The 19,209-nt window shown below is 38.9% G+C and overlaps 1 non-coding gene and 1 pseudogene across 1 annotated transcript; both read left to right on the top strand.

Moving 5' to 3' along the window:
- Nucleotides 1-16,548: 16,548 nt before the first annotated feature.
- trnaf-gaa (transfer RNA phenylalanine (anticodon GAA)) lies at nt 16,549-16,621 on the top strand. Its single transcript has one exon. It is a non-coding gene; the product is annotated as a tRNA-Phe (tRNA).
- A 1,380-nt stretch (nt 16,622-18,001) lies between these two features.
- On the top strand, nt 18,002-18,796 carry LOC131349950 (polyadenylate-binding protein 1A-like; annotated as a pseudogene).
- The last annotated feature ends 413 nt before the right edge of the window (nt 18,797-19,209 follow it).

Raw genomic sequence — 19,209 nt, 5'->3', positions numbered from 1 at the left:
TATTAAGGCCAGAGAGAGAGAGAGAGAGAGAGAGAGAGAGCTGTTTATTCATATTAACAATGGCTTCTTGTCAGAGTCAAGCTCAAAACAACTCTTTAAATTAGAAATGATTTCTAGACTCTTTATTTATGTCTGTGTGTTAGAGACAGATCAACATCATTATGGAGTTGCATGCCACCATAAAAGCTGCAGAAGGATTTAGGGTTAAATGCATTGCAAAATGATGCTATAAACGTAATTAAAACACATTTTTTCCACAATTTGCTGCACATAGTTTAAAACTAATAAATACAGATCTCTTCCAAAGTCTCAGGATGGGGAGTTTGGGTCAGTGTGTGTCCTAAACTGTGCCTGTGGTCACAGCATCCACTCAGTCTCTGTAAGCACAACCCCAGCACTCTGCTCCTCTAGAAAGCACCATGTCCTCCACACCTACACAAAACAACTGGGGTCATTTAACAACCATTTTAGACATATTATACCTGATTCCTTGGACAATAAGGGCATCTAACTAACGTATACATTGATATGGATTACATGTAGCTGTGTGGAATCGCCCATCTTCTCACTTGCTTAAGACTAGCGATGTGTCGTTCATTTTGAACGAATCTTTCCCATGACTCGAGAACATCGAGTCGTCTCGGGGAGTGATTTGTTCATTTTGTGTTCACCGCGCATGCGCAACATCGCATAAGATCAGTAAACAGAAAAGATTAGTTCACCTTTCGAGTCTTCGGGTTCGAGTCTTTCGTTTTTGTACCGTGACATGACCGCTTTATTGGATACAGAAATGAGTTCATTCTCAACCGTCCTTACAGTTTTTTTACTTTTACTTTCATGTGATGCATTATAGCTTTTTATTTCCTACAGACTATAAATGTGTGAATATCTGTCATTATGGTTCTTTTCCATAACACTAAATGTTTTATTAAAGAGTTGGTTAATGCTTTAAACTTCATTAGGGAAAATCATTCTTTCTTTCTTTCTTTCTTTCTTTCTTTCTTTCTTTCTTTCTTTCTTTCTTTCTTTCTTTCTTTCTTTCTTTCTCTTATTTATCTACTTACTTTTTATTTTATTTTATTTATCAACTTACTGTTTATTTATTCTATGTATTATTTATCTGAATAAACATCAGCTAACCCTGCAGTGTAGAAAATAGAAATGTATAAATTCATGCATAAATCTGAGTGTTGTTTTTAATCCATATGCAGTTATTTAATAATATAGATTGCCTGTGTAACCTACACCTTTGTAACATAGCATATTATAACAATGTACAGACTCTTGAATTGTTGTTTATTGTTTATTTTTATTCATAAAGATTTATAGCAAAGGAAATAACTATCCCAAAATGAATTTAAATAAAATCAGTGAAAACTCAAGCAAACTATAACGCCACAGAGCCTAATAGTCATTACCATTTAACTTTTCGCAATATAAAGCCTAAAACAATATTGAACAACAAATTGGGCTTTTAAATTATTTAGAGATTGTCTGTGTAACATACACACTCTTGAATTATTACAAAACTGGAAGCTTGGAAAACTGGAAATTGAAGCTTTTCTGCTGCTGTCCCAGGTGGTAAATTCATGTCACAGCCAATTTAAATTTATTAAAACGTTTGTCAGGAACGGGGTTCGAATCCCACTCAGTGCAAATGAATGAAATTTTTTAACTGAGTGAAAATTGCTGCAATGCTACAAAAAAATGCTGCATACGGCTTTGTGAACTATAAGCACAAAGACAGCATGCAGTTCATGAAAGAGTTTATGTAAACACACATTTATGAATAATATATAATGAATTCTGTAAATAGAGACACAACAACAAAGAAATCAGTGTTTATCAATCAATTTATTTATTTGACATTTTTAACACTAAAGAGCAATCGAAACAAAAGTCACAAAAAATGTGAAAAAACACACACCAGAGACTGCACACACATATATACATATTATTGCAAACTTTAAACACTAATTAATTTAATACACATTAAAATAAAGACAAAATATATATAAAATATATCTAAAAATAAATACAAATTCTATCTGAAAATATATAGAAAAGTCTGTGTACACTACCAGTCAAAAGTTTGGACACACCTTTTAATTCAATGTTTTTTGTTTAGGGATTTATTTTCTACATCCTAGAACAATACTGGAGATTTCAAAACTATGAAATAACACACATGGACTTAAGTAATCCATATGTAACGACAACAAAAAACAGTCAGTTGTTATTTTAAGACACGAAGGTCAGGTGTTCTGGAATAGTTCTTGCAAGAACAGTATTGTCAAGTGCATTTGCAAATCCCGTCAAGCACCATGATGAAACTGGCTCACATGAAGACCATCCCAGTAAAGCAAGACCAAAACTTACCTCTGCTGCAGAGGAGAAGTTCATTTAGAGTTACCAGCCTCAGAAATCACCAATTAACAGCACCTCAGATTAGAGCCGTTATGAAGGCTTTACAGAGCTTCAGTAGCAGACATGTCTCAATAGCAACTGTTCAAAGGACATTATTGTGGATTTCGGCCACCTTCAGCATTGTTTTACAATGTAGAAAGAAATAAACATCAGGAAAGACCATGGAATTAGAAGGAGTGTCCAAACTTTTGACTGGTAGTGTATATGTGGCCTGTTCGGACCCTGCTTTAGTTCCATCTTACAAAACCTACACGGGCGTCCGACATGGTCAAAAGTCAAAGAAGCTTTATTACCATATATAGCTGATGCAGTACACGGTGAAATGAAACAACGTTCCTCCTGAACCAGAGGTCCTATACTACAAGTATACAACTATACTACAAGGTGCATTCTTTAGAAACTAAACATACAACATAAGTGCACAGGATGACAAGACAAGACAGTGCAGACAAACAAGACACATAACGCTGACGCAAAAGAATAGTGTTTGACCGTGAGTGCAAAGAGATACAAATATTAAAGTGACGTGTACATGTGAACAAGAAATATGTGTGTGTGTGTGTGTGTGTGTGTGTGTTGTTCAACAGTCTGGTTGTGTGGGTCTGAATGCTTCAGTACCTCTTTCCGGATGGCAGAAGGGTGAAGAGTGTGTGTGAGGGGTGTGTGGGGTCGTCCACAATGCTGTTTGCTTTACGGATGCAGCATGTGGAGTACATGTCCATAATAGAGGGAAGAGAGACGCTGATGATCTTCTCAGATGATGGTGAGCTTCAGGCCTCTTACGTTTCTGCAATCTTTTCTCCTCCACCTGTTGCTTGGTAGATGCAAGTTCTCTCTGAAAGAACTCAGGTGGTATGGAGAGGGCAGCAGAAGGCACTGCAAGATACGAAATCTTGTCAGGCATTTGTGTATAAGAATATAAAAGGTTTTAAATACTCCATTCTTACATTACCTTTTACTTTTAACTTTAGTGATTAATGCACAACAGATGAGATGAGATGAGATGAGATGAGATGAGATGAGATGAGATGAGATGAGATGAGATGAGATTATTTGTGTGTATTATGATGACAGGCTTTTCCCTTCAGGGGTCGCCACAGCCAATCATCTCTCTCCACCTATCCCTATCTTCTGCATCCCCAACACTTGCACCCACTAGCTTCATATCCTCATTTATTACATCCATATACCTCCTCTTTGGCCTTCCTCTTTTCCTCCTGCCTGGCAGCTCCATGTCCAACATTCTCCTACCAATATACTCACTCTCCCTCCTCTGAACATGTCCAAACCATCTTAATCTGTCCTCACTAACTTTGTCCCCCAAACGTCCAACATGAGCTGTCCCTCTGATGTACTCATTCCTAATCCTGTCCAACCTGGTCACTCCCAAAGAGAACCTCAACATCTTCAGCTCTGCTACCTCCAGCTCTGACTCCTGTCTCTTCCTCAGTGATACTGTCTCTAAACCGTACAGCATGGCCGGTCTCACCACTATCTTGTACACCTTCCCCTTGATTCTCGCTGATATTTTTCTATCACACAGAATTCCCGACACCTTTCTCCACCCATTCCAACCTGCCTGCACTCGCTTCTTTACCTCTTTCCCACACTCTCCATTACTCTGGACTGTTGACCCCAAGTACCTAAACTCCTGTACCTTCTTCACCTCTTCACCCTGTAATCTTACTGTTCCACTTCCCTCCCTTTCATTCACACACATGTACTCAGTCTTACTACGACCAAGTTTCATTCCTCTTCTCTCCAGCGCAAACCTCCACCTCTCCAGGTTTTCCTCCACCTGCTCCCTGCTCTCACTAGAGATCACAATGTCATCTGCAAACATCATTGTCCAAGGAGACTCCCGTCTGACCTCCTCTGATAACTGGTCCATCACCATAGCAAACAGGAAGGGGCTCAGAGCCGATCCCTGATGCAGTCCCACCTCCACTTTGAAATCCTCTGTCTGCCCTACAGCACACCTCACCACTGTCCTGCTCCTCTCATACATGTCCTGCACCACTCTGACATACTTCTCTGCTACTCCTGGCTTCCTCATACAGTACCACAGCTCTTCTCTTGGCACCCTGTCCTACGCTTCCTCCAAGTCTACAAACACACAGTGCAACTCTCTCTGACCATCCCTATACTTCTCCATCAACATTCTCAGAGCAAAAATTGCATCTGTTGTGCTCTTTCTGGGCATGAAGCCATACTGCTGCTCACAAATTTCCACTACCTTCCTTAACCTAGCTTCCACTACTCTTTCCCATAGCTTCATTGTATGGCTCATCAACTTTATCCCCCTATAGTTGCTGCAACTCTGCACGTCACCCTTATTCTTAAAGATCGGCACTAATACACTAATAACTTTCTGAGGCTGTGGCATTTAAGCAGCCCAGCAGGCCCAATGTGCCATAAAAACATTTCCCACACCGTTGCACCACCTCCACCAGCCTGGACTGTTTTAAATAGTAGATTATAGAAATGATTTTAAACCTCTCTTTTCTCTCTCTTGAAGTGAACATGATTGCATGTAGCCAGTTCACCTGATTGCATGTTTTGGGGAGCAGGGAGGAGGAAGAAACTGACACAAACATGATCATGTAGATCATGTAGATTGGGATTACATTTTTTTATGTGCTACAGAAATTTGGTTTTGGCAACACATTCATTTCCTGGATTAAAATTTTATATTCCTTCCCAGTCTCCTCAGTTTGGACAAATGGGGTATCTTCCTCTTATTTCCCCTTGAAACGTGGCACAAGACAGGGCTGCCCACTTTCACCTTTGCTTTTTGCATTGGTAATTGAACCCTTAGCAATTGCCATTCATACTGAACAATTGGGAGAGCTGGTACAGTTCACAAAATCTCAGAATGATTTTGCTCGCTGGTCAGCTCTCCCCATTTCTCTGGCTGGTCGTTTAAACTCAGTAAAGATGAACATTTTGCCTAGATTTCTGTATTTATTTTAGTGTGTTCCAATTTTTCTCATCTCATCTTTTATTTGGAACAAATGACCAGCCAGAATCTGCGGGGAAATACTTTTAAAACCAAATTGCCATCTCATGTTTTCCTAACAGTAATTCCATTGTCCGGCAATTATTTGTACAGTTGTTAATTATATCTACATTGATAATATTTTTCCTAGCTTTTCTAACACAAAAATTCCCCTTTCCGTTCATGTTTTTAGATATTTTCAGTTCCAAAACTTTGTTAAAAACTAATTTCCCAACTTTTCGAATCTTCTGCAAAAAATCCCATCTAGATCAAATTCTTGAAGTACCTTTAGATAAAGTTTGTTTCCAACACATTAACATATATTTTGCACTTTAAAAAAAAAAGTACTTGAGTACTTTTTACAGCGGATCAAATTGACCCGAAGATAACAGGAGGGTTAAATGATTGGAGTTTTTAGAGAAACAATAATCAGAAAGAAGACATTCTTAAAAAAGAGAGATTTGATTTGAAACCTGAGCTGCTATCAGGGCCATGCTGAACACCTTCTGACCAATCCAAATCAAGTATAAATTTTAATGTCAATACTGCACATAATTATCAAATAAAAGTCTATCCAGCTGTTATGCAAAAGTCTGTAATAATGTTTCTCTTAAGCGTTTTAATTAAAATCTATATTTTGGTGTAATTTATACACATTGATTTGTCCATCATGACTTTTGGACGCTTTATTATGTCCATTTTATAATGAAACAGCAAAAGACTTTGAAAATCATCTGTCATTTTCTGATCATGTTAAATATCAACACAACTAGACTGAAATATACAGGAAAAATATCTACTAGTTTCCTGTCAGGGTTGTGACTTTTTCTGGCCACTAGAGACCCCCACTGCCTTTTTGTTGGTTTTCAGTCTCTGTCATTATGTCTAATAGGTGTCACCTGTGCTTTGTTTAGGTTTGTGTATTTAAGTACAGAGTAATGAGAGTGTTTCTGCATGAGTGTGTGATGCAGAGAGCAGTGTGGTGTCCTTGGCTTATGGCTGCATGTAGCCATACAGTAGGGTCTGATTGGTTTTCTTTAAAACAATTCTCCAAAGAAGAGTTGACCAAATTTTCTCTACAGTGATGTGAAAGACTCCTTGCCAGTTATCATTTATGCTCGATTGCAGTTGTTGCTGCTGAAGGTGGCATAGCCAGTTATTAGTGTGGGGGAAATTACTTTTTTACATAGGCAAACCAGGCAGGTTTGGACAGCTTTTTTCCCTTAATAAATGATACAAAATGCAGTTTTTAAATTATATTTACTTGGGTTATCCTTGTATAAAAAATAATTTGCTTGATGAGCTGAATCATTTAAGTGTGACAAATGTGGAAAAAAAAATCAGGAAGGAGCAAATTTTGGTTCATTGTGACCACCTGCTGAAACAGCCCTGACCCGTCATCCACTGACACCTTTCTATCAGAACCAGCATTAACTTCAGCAAGGTGAGCAACAGTAGCTCGTCTTTGGGATCAGGTCAGATGGGCCAGCCTTCGCTCCTCATGTGCATCAATGAGCCTTGGCTGCCCATGACCCTGTCAGTTCCCCACTGTTCCTTCCTTGGACCACTTTAGATACTGACCACTGCAGACCTGGAACACCCCCACAAGAGCTTCGGTTTTGGAGATTCTCTGACCCAGTCGTTTAGCCGTCACAGTTTGGCCCTTGTCAAGTCGCCCAAATGCGTACACTCGCCCATTTTTCTGCATCTAACACATCAACTTTGAGGACAAAATGTTCACTTACTGTCTAATATATATCCCACCCACAAAGAGGTGCCATGATGACAAGATAATCAGTTCAGATAATTATTCACTTCATCTGTCATATATATATGTATATATATATATATATATATTAATTACATACATATAGGGATCTAGTGGAGACCACACCTCTATGGAGCAGGGCTGCAGGGCAGATTTGGCAGCAAAAGGGGGACCAACACAATATTAGGCAAGTGGTCATAATGTTATGGCATATATCAGTTTATGTATGTATATATATATATATATATATATATATATATATATATATATATATATATATATATATATATACTTTACTATTCAAAACTCAATGTGTGCATGTGTAAAAATAAAAACAAGAAAAAAAAGCTCAGACATTTAGAAACACCTTTTTTATTTATATATCTATTCGTCAGTATGAGTGAGGGGAATCACGGAGGTCTGCGCATGCGCTTGTCACGCTGCAGCGTCACGTGATCTAGTTTCTGTGGAGTGTTTACTTTTAAATCCTAAAGTGTTGCGGTTCTGAAGGTCGCAAGACTTGGATTATTTTTTGGCATTTTTGCTTCACACCTTTCGGATTTCTCTTTACTCCACTACTGGATTTGACTCCTACACCGACTCTACAGCGCAGCGATGATGAACTTCGGGGGAGGAGCCGAGCCTCAGCACCAGGATGTGGATCCCGAGCCCGGATGGAGCGGACTGTACGACCCCTGGAACGGTGAGTTACTGAGTTTCCTCTTTTTCACTTAAGTATAAAGTCTTTTAAACACCGCCTTATTACAAAAAACCGCAATCAGGAATATCGTTTTATATGATTAGATGGTTTGAGAAATTCTGTTCGGCTAATCTTTATTTGGCTAATCGTTTTACGGACATGATCAGTATGCTAAAGCTAGCGGACAAAGCGGCAGACTCCAGTGAAACGAGCAGGGAAGAAGAAAACAGTGTTCATGTTTTCAGATATGTTAACATCAGCTTTTCATAAAAGTCCCAATGTTTATTTAACGTTTGCTAAAGTTTACTAAGTCAAGCCGAGGAGAGTTAGCAAAGATTAGCTAGACGGCTAGTTAGCATGTAGCTAAGTAATTGTTTTTCAGTGTTCATAGTTTGTTTTTTCTGATGGAGTGAATAGAATGAGTTAAAATGCTTATAATAACATGAAGTAACTTATTATTTTAAGGATTTTTCATTGTCCGTGTTTGTCGAGTTGTTAAAGCGGAGAGAGAAAGGGGCTGTGAGGAAAGGCAGCTAGCTGAACAAAACCAATCGGTACAAATAAATGGAGCTAGTGTGGCAATGTAGAGTGCAGCTTAGGTAAAAATATCAAGCTGTTTGTTTCAGTTCTGTTCAGCAAGGCTTTGTTTCTAGCTGTCGTGAATAAAATAGTTAGGAGTAGTGTAATTTATGATAAAGGGCGAATTTTTGAGAGGAGACACGATATTTTTAAGCATTGAAATAAATGCCCAGTGTGACTAACAGTGAAGCCGTGATACTGGAAGAGCCCTGTATAACACCTATAAATGCAGCTTAAATGTAAATACTGAGTTTTTAATGCACTTTTACAGGAAGATTACAGTAATATAACTTGTGTAAATACTTCTTGTTTTGATAGTGAGGCTTTCCTGCTTTATAAAACATACACAGTGCTATTAAAATGAAGGTTTCTGCTTTCTTTTATGAGATGTTAATAGATGTGTTGCATTGTCTGTTCATCTTCTTTGACACAGGGAGTCGGAGGGAGACGTTTGTGTTTCCGCAAGATGAGCTCAACTACAACAGAGAGCTCAGCGATTACGAGGACGATGACAGCCGGCCTGCTCAGCAGAATGAAGCTGGAGATGGTGGTGAATATGAGGTTTCGACGAGGAACCCGTCCATTGATAGTCCATCCCCACCGATGAGAGGCCTCTCTCCTATATGGACCCCACCCCCTGTGAGGAGCCCATCCCCTGTGAGGAGCCCATCCCCTGTGAGGAGCCCACCCCCTGTCAGGAGTCCATCCCCTGTCAGGAGCCCACCCCCTGTGAGGAGCCCATCCCATCTCACGACCCCATCCCCTGTGAGAAATCCATCCCTTGTCAGGACCCCACCCCCTGTGAGGAGACCATCCCCTGTGAGGACCCCACCCCCTGTGAGGAGACCATCCCCTGTGAGGACCCCACCCCCTGTGAGGAGCCCATCCCCTGTCAGGATCCCACCCCCTGTCAGGATCCCACCCCCTGTCAGGATCCCACCCCCTGTCAGGAGCCCATCCCCTGTGAGGAGCCCATCCCCTGTGAGGAGACCATCCCCTCTCAGGACCCCATCCCTTGTCAGGACCTTACCCTTGACAAGATATCATTTGCTGCCTTATTATGAAATCAGCCTCAACAACATTGTGGATGATAGGGGCTATGTTCCTGCCACAATGATGACTCCTTTCCGACGCCGGGGCATAAGGAGGAGGCGGGACGAAGAGGATGGCTATCAAGAAGCCCCTCTGAGTAGACGGCAGCGTGTGGAACCTGATGGGGATGTGGATTTCATCGGGAGGGATGTCCTAGTCCCCAGTAGGTTTGTGAGGTTTTATGTGAGTGAGATGTAACTTTAAAAAGCTCAGTCTTCACCTCATATTCATCACCTCGTATTCATGATGTAAGGTATGTATCTGTGGTAAGTATGTGTGGTAAGTATTTCACCCCTAGATTTCAGCATTAGTCTTATCCCTAGTATAATCTATAAATGTAAACCATTTTAATGATATAACTGAAGTAGTCATGGCATCTAGTTAAAATAAAATGTCTGCTGGTTTTTGTATTTTTCATATGTATTTTGATTTTGTTAAATGTTTAGAATTTTTAGATTATTAATGTTGTTTTTTTATTGTTCTGTTGTTTTGGTGTTTGGTGTTTATTGGTGTTAAATTTGGTGTTAAATTATGCATTGCTGTAAATATGTAAATATTACATTTTTAAGATTAAGATTTTTTTAAGTTATACAAATGTAGTGTACTCCCACCCCCCAAACCCCCCTCTCTTCCCCTTCTAAACCCCCTAAACACCCCCACCAGCAAGTTTAGAAATTATTAAGATATTTATACCACAGCGATTTGTTTTTGTTTTATTTATTAAACATTAATGTTAAATAAGCATTTCATAAAAAATTGTCACAACACTTTATTAAACGATAATCAGTTTTTAAATTCATTCATAGTCTCTGATTATGTCTGGCATACACGTCCCTGTGAATGCACTTTTATTATGGAAATAATTAATATTAATCTTAACATATAATAAATGCTGCTAAAATAATGCTAAGTAAGGAATCATTTTAAAATTATGCACACCTTATTTCAATTAGATTCGGGCATTTCGTTGTGGTATAAAATATATTATCTGTAATAAGTTTATAGTTCATCATTGCTTGTAAATAGTTCTAAATAGTTAATAAATTATTTATTTGTTCAATACTCGTGTCTCAAGTGTCTTCTTTTTTTTATAACACGTCATAAGCATTTCTCATTTATTTCTCATATAATTACACTGTAGAAATTCTCCCTCAGCTGGAACCTTGGTGTTCAGAAGTAATTACACTGTTTTTCTCTCACAAGCAAATACTTTCTAGCCAACAGTCTAAACCTGTTAAATCTGTATAACTAATGATCTGGTGTTGTTGTAATGTCAAATAAACTGATAACAAGTGAAGCACAAGATATGATTTTAATTGTACATGTTCAAGTTAATTCACAAAGGTGATCAAGTGATTAGTTCATAGATGAGACTTAGGAACTAACGCACCATGAGGAAGAAACTTCAGAGTTCAAAGCAGCATCAGCTCTAAATATGGAGGAAAAGCTGTCAGAGAGATGCTGTGGTCAGATAGACACCAGGGTTTGGATAACAAGTTTGCATTTCCTTACAACTCTTAATAATTATCCACAACACTTCTTTTTTTCTTTCACACAGATTTTGTTTTACATTATGCGTTATTTTTATTTTAGATTATGCATTATTAAAAACAAACTGGTCCATCTGTGGTGAAAAACACTGGTAGCTGTGGTTGCTAGAATTTTCCAAAAATGATTTACTGTTTATATATATATATACAGTATATCACTCATGGGATCAATAAAATCTATCTATCTATCTATCTGTCTATCATGTTTCTATTCTCTTGTATCATTATTCTTTTCATTATTATAAAAGTTCAATAAACAGGTTCAGCAAAAGAAAAAAAAACAGAAAATGACTGAAATAAAGGAATGAAAGTTACATAGTATTATTGGAATCTCCTTCAGTATATGTTAAACATTCTCCTTACAGAAAGTTTCAGCATTACAGTAGTTCTATGTATTCAGTATTTCTTTACATCACTGCATTTAAAAAGTATAAATTTTAATGTCAATACTGCACATAATTCTCAAATAAAAGTCTATCCAGCTGTTATGCAGAAGTCTGTAATAATGTTTCTCTTAAGCGTTTTAATTAAAATCTATAGTTTGGTGTGATTTATACACATGGGTTTGTACATCATGACTTGGACGCTTTATTATGTCCATTTTATGATGAAACAGCAAAAGAATTTGAAAATCATCTGTCATTTTCTGATCATGATCAAATATCAACACAACTAGACTGAAATATACAGGTAAGATATCTCCTGGTTTCGTGTCAGGGTTGTGGACTGTTTTCTGGCCACTAGAGACCCCCACTGCCTTTTTGTTGGTTTCCAGTCTCTGTCATTATGTCTAATAGGTGTCCCCTGTGCTTTGTTTAGGTTTGTGTATTTAAGTCACAGGGACCTTCAAAGATGATGAAAATACTCAGATCTGTGCCTCAGCAGAATCTTGCCTCTTAGGTCTACAAGGTTTTTTTTGCTATGACTGTTAATGATGTTTTAGAAAAATCTCAAGTGTGATCAGTGGAAATCACATGTACCTAAGCTATAATTTTAGCACCACAGATAATTAACTTTCTTTAATTAACTTACCTACTTAAATGTGTTATTCCAAAACCTTATGAAAACCTGTTTATGAGTTCAATCCATTTTAGAGTATGACTGTAACGTTCTAAAATGAGTGAAAAATCAAGGGGTCTGTTTACTTTCTGAATGCACTGTACCTTTTCATTATAATGGTAAGACAGTCACTGACAGCTGCAGAATGCTCAATAATCCTCCAACATCCAATCACCATTTAAAACTTGACACTCGAGGCCACAACACAATGATGGGCATCAAATTCCACCGAGTCTGTACAATGCATCAGGCAGAAAAGTCACTGTTTATTCCACATGCCATTTATGATACAGATGAGTTTAACAGGAAGATAAAGAAATTAGTTCATTCATTCATTCATGAAATACTGATACACTCTGTACTTAAAAAAATCACATAAGAATTCATTTGCATTTTGCACCATGACACTGATAGTCCAATTGACAACCATTGATATATTTTAATACTTTTCAGGTAAAAGTTCTGACATCTGATCTAAAAATTAGAAATTAGCAATTAGGATCATTAGTATCATATTTGTCTTCAGAGTAATCAACTGATCATTTTTTGAATATGACCAATATCCTGACTTTAGACATAACAATTAAGTCACATGTATATATGTAAATGTATTAGTGTACATGTCTGCTTTGTTCATTGCACTAAAACAACCATTTGATGAAACGTGATGAAATGAAATGGATATGATTTTATACATTTTTTTTATTATATTACTTTCATGCAAATGTCACAGTACTCTGAACACCTATAGTGCTAAAGGCAGCTACAAGCTATTCATCCATTCATCAACTAATGTTTAGCTTGATTTATCACCAGTCTTCTATCATGTCTTCTTTTACATTTAGTTCAATCTACAAGCAACAACAACACTCTATTCACCTTTAGAGTTTAAGATACTGGGAACTCTTTATATACAATTGTCCTGATGTGAAGGAAAACTCACACGAACCAGTGAGTTAAATGCTTAGCTAGCCAGGCTGCAAATATAAACATGCAAAATAATAAGACACAGACCGCACAACATTTCAGTCACAACCTTACAAGCAGCATATTCTCAGCAACTACTAATGAACTAATAGAGGTGTAGATGACATTTATAGGTAAGACCCAATCACAGAGTCCGAAATGACTCTGAAACCAGAACAGTGTAGATTGTATATTTGTCGCCCAGTTGTAAAATAAGAAATTTTGAAGGGCAGTTTGGTTTTTAAAGTATTTCCCTGGGGATTCTGGCTGGTCATTTGTTCCAAATAAAAGATGAGATGTGTTGGTTTGAAGTCTTAAAGAAAGTTTTAGATATAAAAATTGGAACACACTGAAATAAATACAGAAATCTAGGCAAAATGTTCATCTTTACTGAGTTTAAACGACCAGCCAGAGAAATGGGGAGAGCTGACCAGCGAGCAAAATCATTCTGAGATTTTGTGAACTGTACCAGCTCTCCCAATTGTTCAGTATGAATGGCAATTGCTAAGGGTTCAATTACCAATGCAAAAAGCAAAGGTGAAAGCTGGGGGCAGTACGGTGGCCTAGTGGTTAGCACTGTTACCTCACAACAAGAAGATCCTGGATTCACATCCTGGGTTTAAACAGGCAGGGGTCATTCTGTGTGGAGTTTGCATGTTCTCCCTGTGCTTGTGTGGGTTTACTCTGGTTTCCTCCCTACTCTTGGTATTACTTCTGTGTTTTCTTTTGTTTGTGGAGATGTTTGTGTCTTCTGTCTAGGAAGAAGCCTAATTGGTTCCCCCAGTCTACTTGGTGCCACGCCCTGCCTGGTCAGCTGACTCCATGCAACCTATAAGAAGACTCCTTCATCACTTCCTGCCTTCAGCCTTTTGCTCACTTGAAAGCCCTTTACCCCTTAACTGCTCAGCTGTGTAAATGTGAGTTGCTCTGGATAAAAGTATCTGATAAATCTTGTAAATGTAAATGCTACTGTTTGTTTGCAGTCAAATAAATCTGTAGATGCCCTAGTTAACACGATACTTATGTAGCAGTTCCAATCAGTACAATGAAGTACATCTTGCTTTCTGCTGGACAGGACCACACTCTAACCTCTGTCATGCGTGGCCTTAAAGGGTAATTAGTGTGAGGTTGGGGCTGTGGGATGGCCCAGTTGGCAGTAAGACTGTTTTGATGCTCCCTAGGAACGTGCACAGGTCCTGTTTGGACCTAAGAGGGCATTGATATATTCTGTATCTCGGCACGCTCTGTCTTGGACTGACTGCGGCCCTTGGCTGAGGGTGTGTTACCATTTGTTCATGACCTCATCTTATTACCGTGATATTCTTTGTTTTGTCCTAGAAGTTCTTTCTGTTCTGTTAGATAGGCCTTGTCACCATCAGACCATCAGACTGAGCTTTGTCCAGCAACTTCCATGTACATTAGTGTCTTAAAAATCAATTTTAGCCACAGCAGTATGTCAGAGCTTGAGATGCATTTCCTCAAAACACCTGGAATCAGTTATAAATGTTGCCTGCACAGACAAAACAAGGACATTTTAAGACACATTGAGGCCATTTCTGTCAAAAATGAACACACTTAAATTAATACACTAGCCTTCAAAATAAGGGATGTACAAAACAGAAAAGAAATATATAAAAGGTGGACACTTTATAGCCTTGCTAAGGCCATAATATATATAGTGGGGTCCAAATGCCACTTTTTTTATTTAATACATTAATTTGTTTTACAGATTATATTATTTGACAACAACTTGAAGTCAAATCTTTGAAATTTATGCTTTCTGAGTTTCTAGCATTTAGCATGTTGCCTTTTTTGCTTTAAATGAGTGTGTGCATGTGAGCTGCATGGACACCACAAGTTTATGCAAAACCTTACAAGTCATTTTAGATCAAATGCATCAGTGTGTCACTTGAACACATGCTTCAGTAAAAAAGATCAGACATGAGGAAAATCTGACCTTTAAATAGACACCTAGAAAGAGTACAGAATCTTAAATTAACTACTGTTTACTTTCTATATTTTAAATAGGAAAAAATGCAGTTGAAGAAAAATCCCAGATTATTCATGTGGTCACAGAATTTGTTGTTTTACCCGAGTTGGTTTCTTCAAGTCTTTTGTTTTGCGGTGATTGAATGAATCTGACATTTGACAAATTCAGACTTTCAGCATGTGAAATGTTAAAAAAAAACCTCTGAGGGTGGACTAATGTAAATTTTGAGAAATTTGCAAAATTAAGAGATGACTAGAGCACAAGCCTCCATTCAAGAATATTGAGGATTAATATTATTATAATTATTATATATATTATAAAATTGTTGTCTAGATACTTGTCATGAAAACCAGTCGGGAGTTTGTGAGAATGATGTCTAATGTCACGCGCTTTGGTGCCTTTTTGTAACATTGCTAATGAATAAATGGCATATTTTATGCGCCAATCGCGTTAGCAGCTAATCGCTAATGCTAATCGCTAGCTTGGTCTGTGCCATTACTAAGCCTGTGATTGGTACAAATAATTGATAAGTGGTATTGGAAAAAGAATTGGTTGTGAATTAAAATGAATTAACCACAACTTATTGGAAGCCGTACGAGATATTGGGCTACTTTTCTTGCCGAAAGCCCGGTGAGTGTATAGCATGTTCACCTTTAGCTCGTAGCTGTGGCTAATATGCTAACAAGAAATGACACCACACTTGATATTGTTGTCTAGATACTTGTCATGAAAACCAGTCGGGAGTTTGTGAGAATGATGTCTAATGTCACGCGCTTTGGTGCCTTTTTGTAACATTGCTAATGAATAAATGACATATTCTATGCGCCAATCGCGTTAGCTCTAGCAGCTAATGCTAATCGCTAATGCCAATCGCTAGCTTGGTCCTGCTGACTGAAACTTTCTGTTGGTGTTGACTTGTTAGTTCAGTTATTATCTTGATGTGTGGTTTGCGGGCATTCCAGTTTCGGGGTGCAGCTAAATATATATATTTTTCTTTTTTTTACTTTTGGGTACTGATGGACGGACAAGCAGAGAGTCGAGCTGTTTCTTCTTCTTCTTGTTTAATGGCGAATAACTCCTTAGGATCATTATCGCCACCTACTGTACTGGATGTGAAGTAAGTTGACATAGGTGATGAGTCTGAAATTTGAGAAGGGGATATTTTGGTGGATGTTCCGTTTTCCTTCCAATCTATGGCGCACTCAGTTCACATGCTCATGCTAGCGCTGCGTGTTTAGCTCCTCTAACACTCACAATTAGCTCTTCATGCCCCAGATTAGGTAGAATACTCCCATCCACACATATTATCATCTAGATCCTAAACCTGAGTCATAAATATATACTGTATTTAATCAGTGCGCTGTATACCTGTTCACGTTGCCTGCTCACTCACACGTACAGGAGAGCCCTGGTAGAGGTGCCGAAATAGCTCAGTTGGGAGAGTGTTAGACTGAAGATCTAAAGGTCCCTGGTTCGATCCCGGGTTTTGGCAGCTGGAGGCAGTGTAGTCCACCAGCACAATTCTGCAACTTATGCCTCAGACTTGAAAACAGCAAAACGTGGAAATAGTGCAGGATAAAGATCTGAAAGCCCCCTGGTCTGAGGCGAGAGCAAAAAACTAGGATGCTACAGAACTCTTAGGTTCTCGTTGAACGCTTAGCCTGCACCCTTCAGTTTACGTGACCGCATGCCTCAATACCTGCCTACAAATCATTGGCAAGGTAGCCTCCTAGCCTGCATGCCATTAGAAAACCCCTGCTTTTGACAAGGCTCCTTGGAAGCGCTACCACCCGATGAGGTGGCTGAGAGGTTAAGGCGATGGACTGCTAATCCGTTGTGCTCTGCACGCGTGGGGTCGAGTCCCACCCTTGTCGTGAATGTGCTTCCCATTTACCGCTGTGTGCCACACAGCAGCAACTGAATGCTCCCCCAGACAGTCATGCAGCGTGAAAACAACAGTGATCCGACTACTTTGAAAATCGTGCAGTGTGAACTCGGCATAAGTGTTCCACAACCTTGGGCTGCATTCCCATGCTGGTTGGACACACATGCTGTAAGTTCATATGAACAAGCCACTTCAACAGGAGGTGGAGGATATGGACAGCCAATCCACATTTCAACTCTTTGGAGGTGTGGGTTCAAATCCCACCGCTGCCAGGGTGGCCTTTTGTTCTTAATATTCTCCTAGTGCATGTTCCCGCTCAGTGCTTATTTAGTAAATGAATAATTTCCGGAACAAAACCAGCAGTCTCTCGCCGCTGTGACAAAACGGTGGTAGCGCAATTATAAAGATAATAAAGATTCGTTGCTGAATGGTCTCATGTATTATCCTGTTCCATATCCATGCCAATCGTGAATTTAAAAAAATAAAATAAATCTCTCTCTCTCTCTCTCTCTCTCTCATACACATATATATATATATATATATATATAATTAAATGCAAAAGTTTAAATGCAGCTTGAAAGAGTAGTGTTTACGTTAGGTTAATATCTATGCATTGAAAATATAGTCAGTGAATTTTTTTGGGGATTAATTGCAGCTCAGCCTCTTTCCTGTCCAGGCCTATACAGTGTTTCTATATTAATATTAAAAGCCATTTTGAATTGGATTCATTATTGGGGTTTGGAACTTAACTGTTTAATGTTAACTGCTTACATGATGTCATGAGGTCATGTGACCAACTGGCATCATGTAGAATTCTGAATTCTGTTCTGAACATCACCTGACGACGTACATAGCAACCATCCTCAGACCACCTTTAGCTATTGACAGAGAAACAGTGCCCCTTGTGTAGCAGCGATTTTACACCATTTAGCAGCATTTTACAGCGTTTAGCAGCATTTCACCACTTTTAACGGCCATTTTTATACAATGGCTGCACTGTTTGTGAAAGATCTTCACCCTGAAGTATCAGAGGTGATACTTTCTAATAGATTTAGACCTGCAGGACACGTCCAATCTGTCCACATTTGCAGGGACAGGAAGACCGGCTCTCCTCTCGGATACGCGTACGTCAACTTTCGCTATCGAGATGACGGTAAAACAAACCTTTTCTTTTTCTACACTGTTTCTTACCTGTTTTTGCAGCAGATTTAAGGCTACATGTGTAACTTCTGTAGTATTTTATAGTTTTACTATATGGATATGGTCATGTTTTAAATGGTACTAAAAAGATATGAAAAGATATTTGGATGAGTTATATATAGACTATAATAGACTTTAATTAAAAATGAATGGCTTATTTCTGTTCCCTCAGCTGAGAGAGCCATCGATATGTTCAATTTTGAACTCCTCCTGGAGAGACCCATGCGTGTCATGTGGTCAAACTGGGAACCCACCGCCAAGCCCATCAAGGGAGGGAACATATTCATCAGGAACCTTGATTGGTCCATTGACTGCACCTCCCTGTTTGACACTTTCTCTGTGTTCAGGAGGATCGTGTCATGCAAGGTTCGAGCTTTGAGCTGTTATATATGAATATATATATCTGAATAGCTGAATATCTGTGTTTCATGATTAGTGTGTTGTTGTGTGTTGACACGCTGTGTTTCTCCTGAAGGTTGTGGAATCAAAAGGTTTCGGGTACGTTCAGTACGAGTCAGTGGAGGCGGCGGCGCTGGCCATCGAACGCTGAACGGAAAACTCCTGAACGACCGGCAAGTGTAAGTCACATGTAAATTAGTGTCTTTTTACCAGCCAGGGTTCAAATATCAGGATTTTTTACATTCCTTTTTAAACTAATTGCACTGAACTCTTTATATTGTCGAAACAGAGATATGTTTGGTCTTATGAGGGTATTTCAGTCAACATCAGGTGGTAATTCCGCTGCCGAGGACATTACTTTGAACAGCAGGGTTTAGATTCTAAGTGCAGCTTCTCTGTTGTGTTACAGCACCATCGAGTACTTCAGGTCTTGGGAGGAGCGCAAGGTGGAGGTGCGCAGGGCCGAGGAACCCAAGGTGGAGGTACACAGGGCCGAGGAGCCCAAGGTGGAGGCACGCAAGGCAGAGGAGCCCAAAGTGGAGGCACGCCCCAGTTCCCGACACCAGGGCAATAGAAAATTTATCAAGAAGATTGGC

This window comes from Hemibagrus wyckioides, unplaced genomic scaffold (genome assembly GCF_019097595.1).
Source record: "Hemibagrus wyckioides isolate EC202008001 unplaced genomic scaffold, SWU_Hwy_1.0 Contig18, whole genome shotgun sequence".
NCBI lineage: Eukaryota > Metazoa > Chordata > Actinopteri > Siluriformes > Bagridae > Hemibagrus > Hemibagrus wyckioides.
This window is presented reverse-complemented; position numbering and strand designations above follow the sequence as displayed.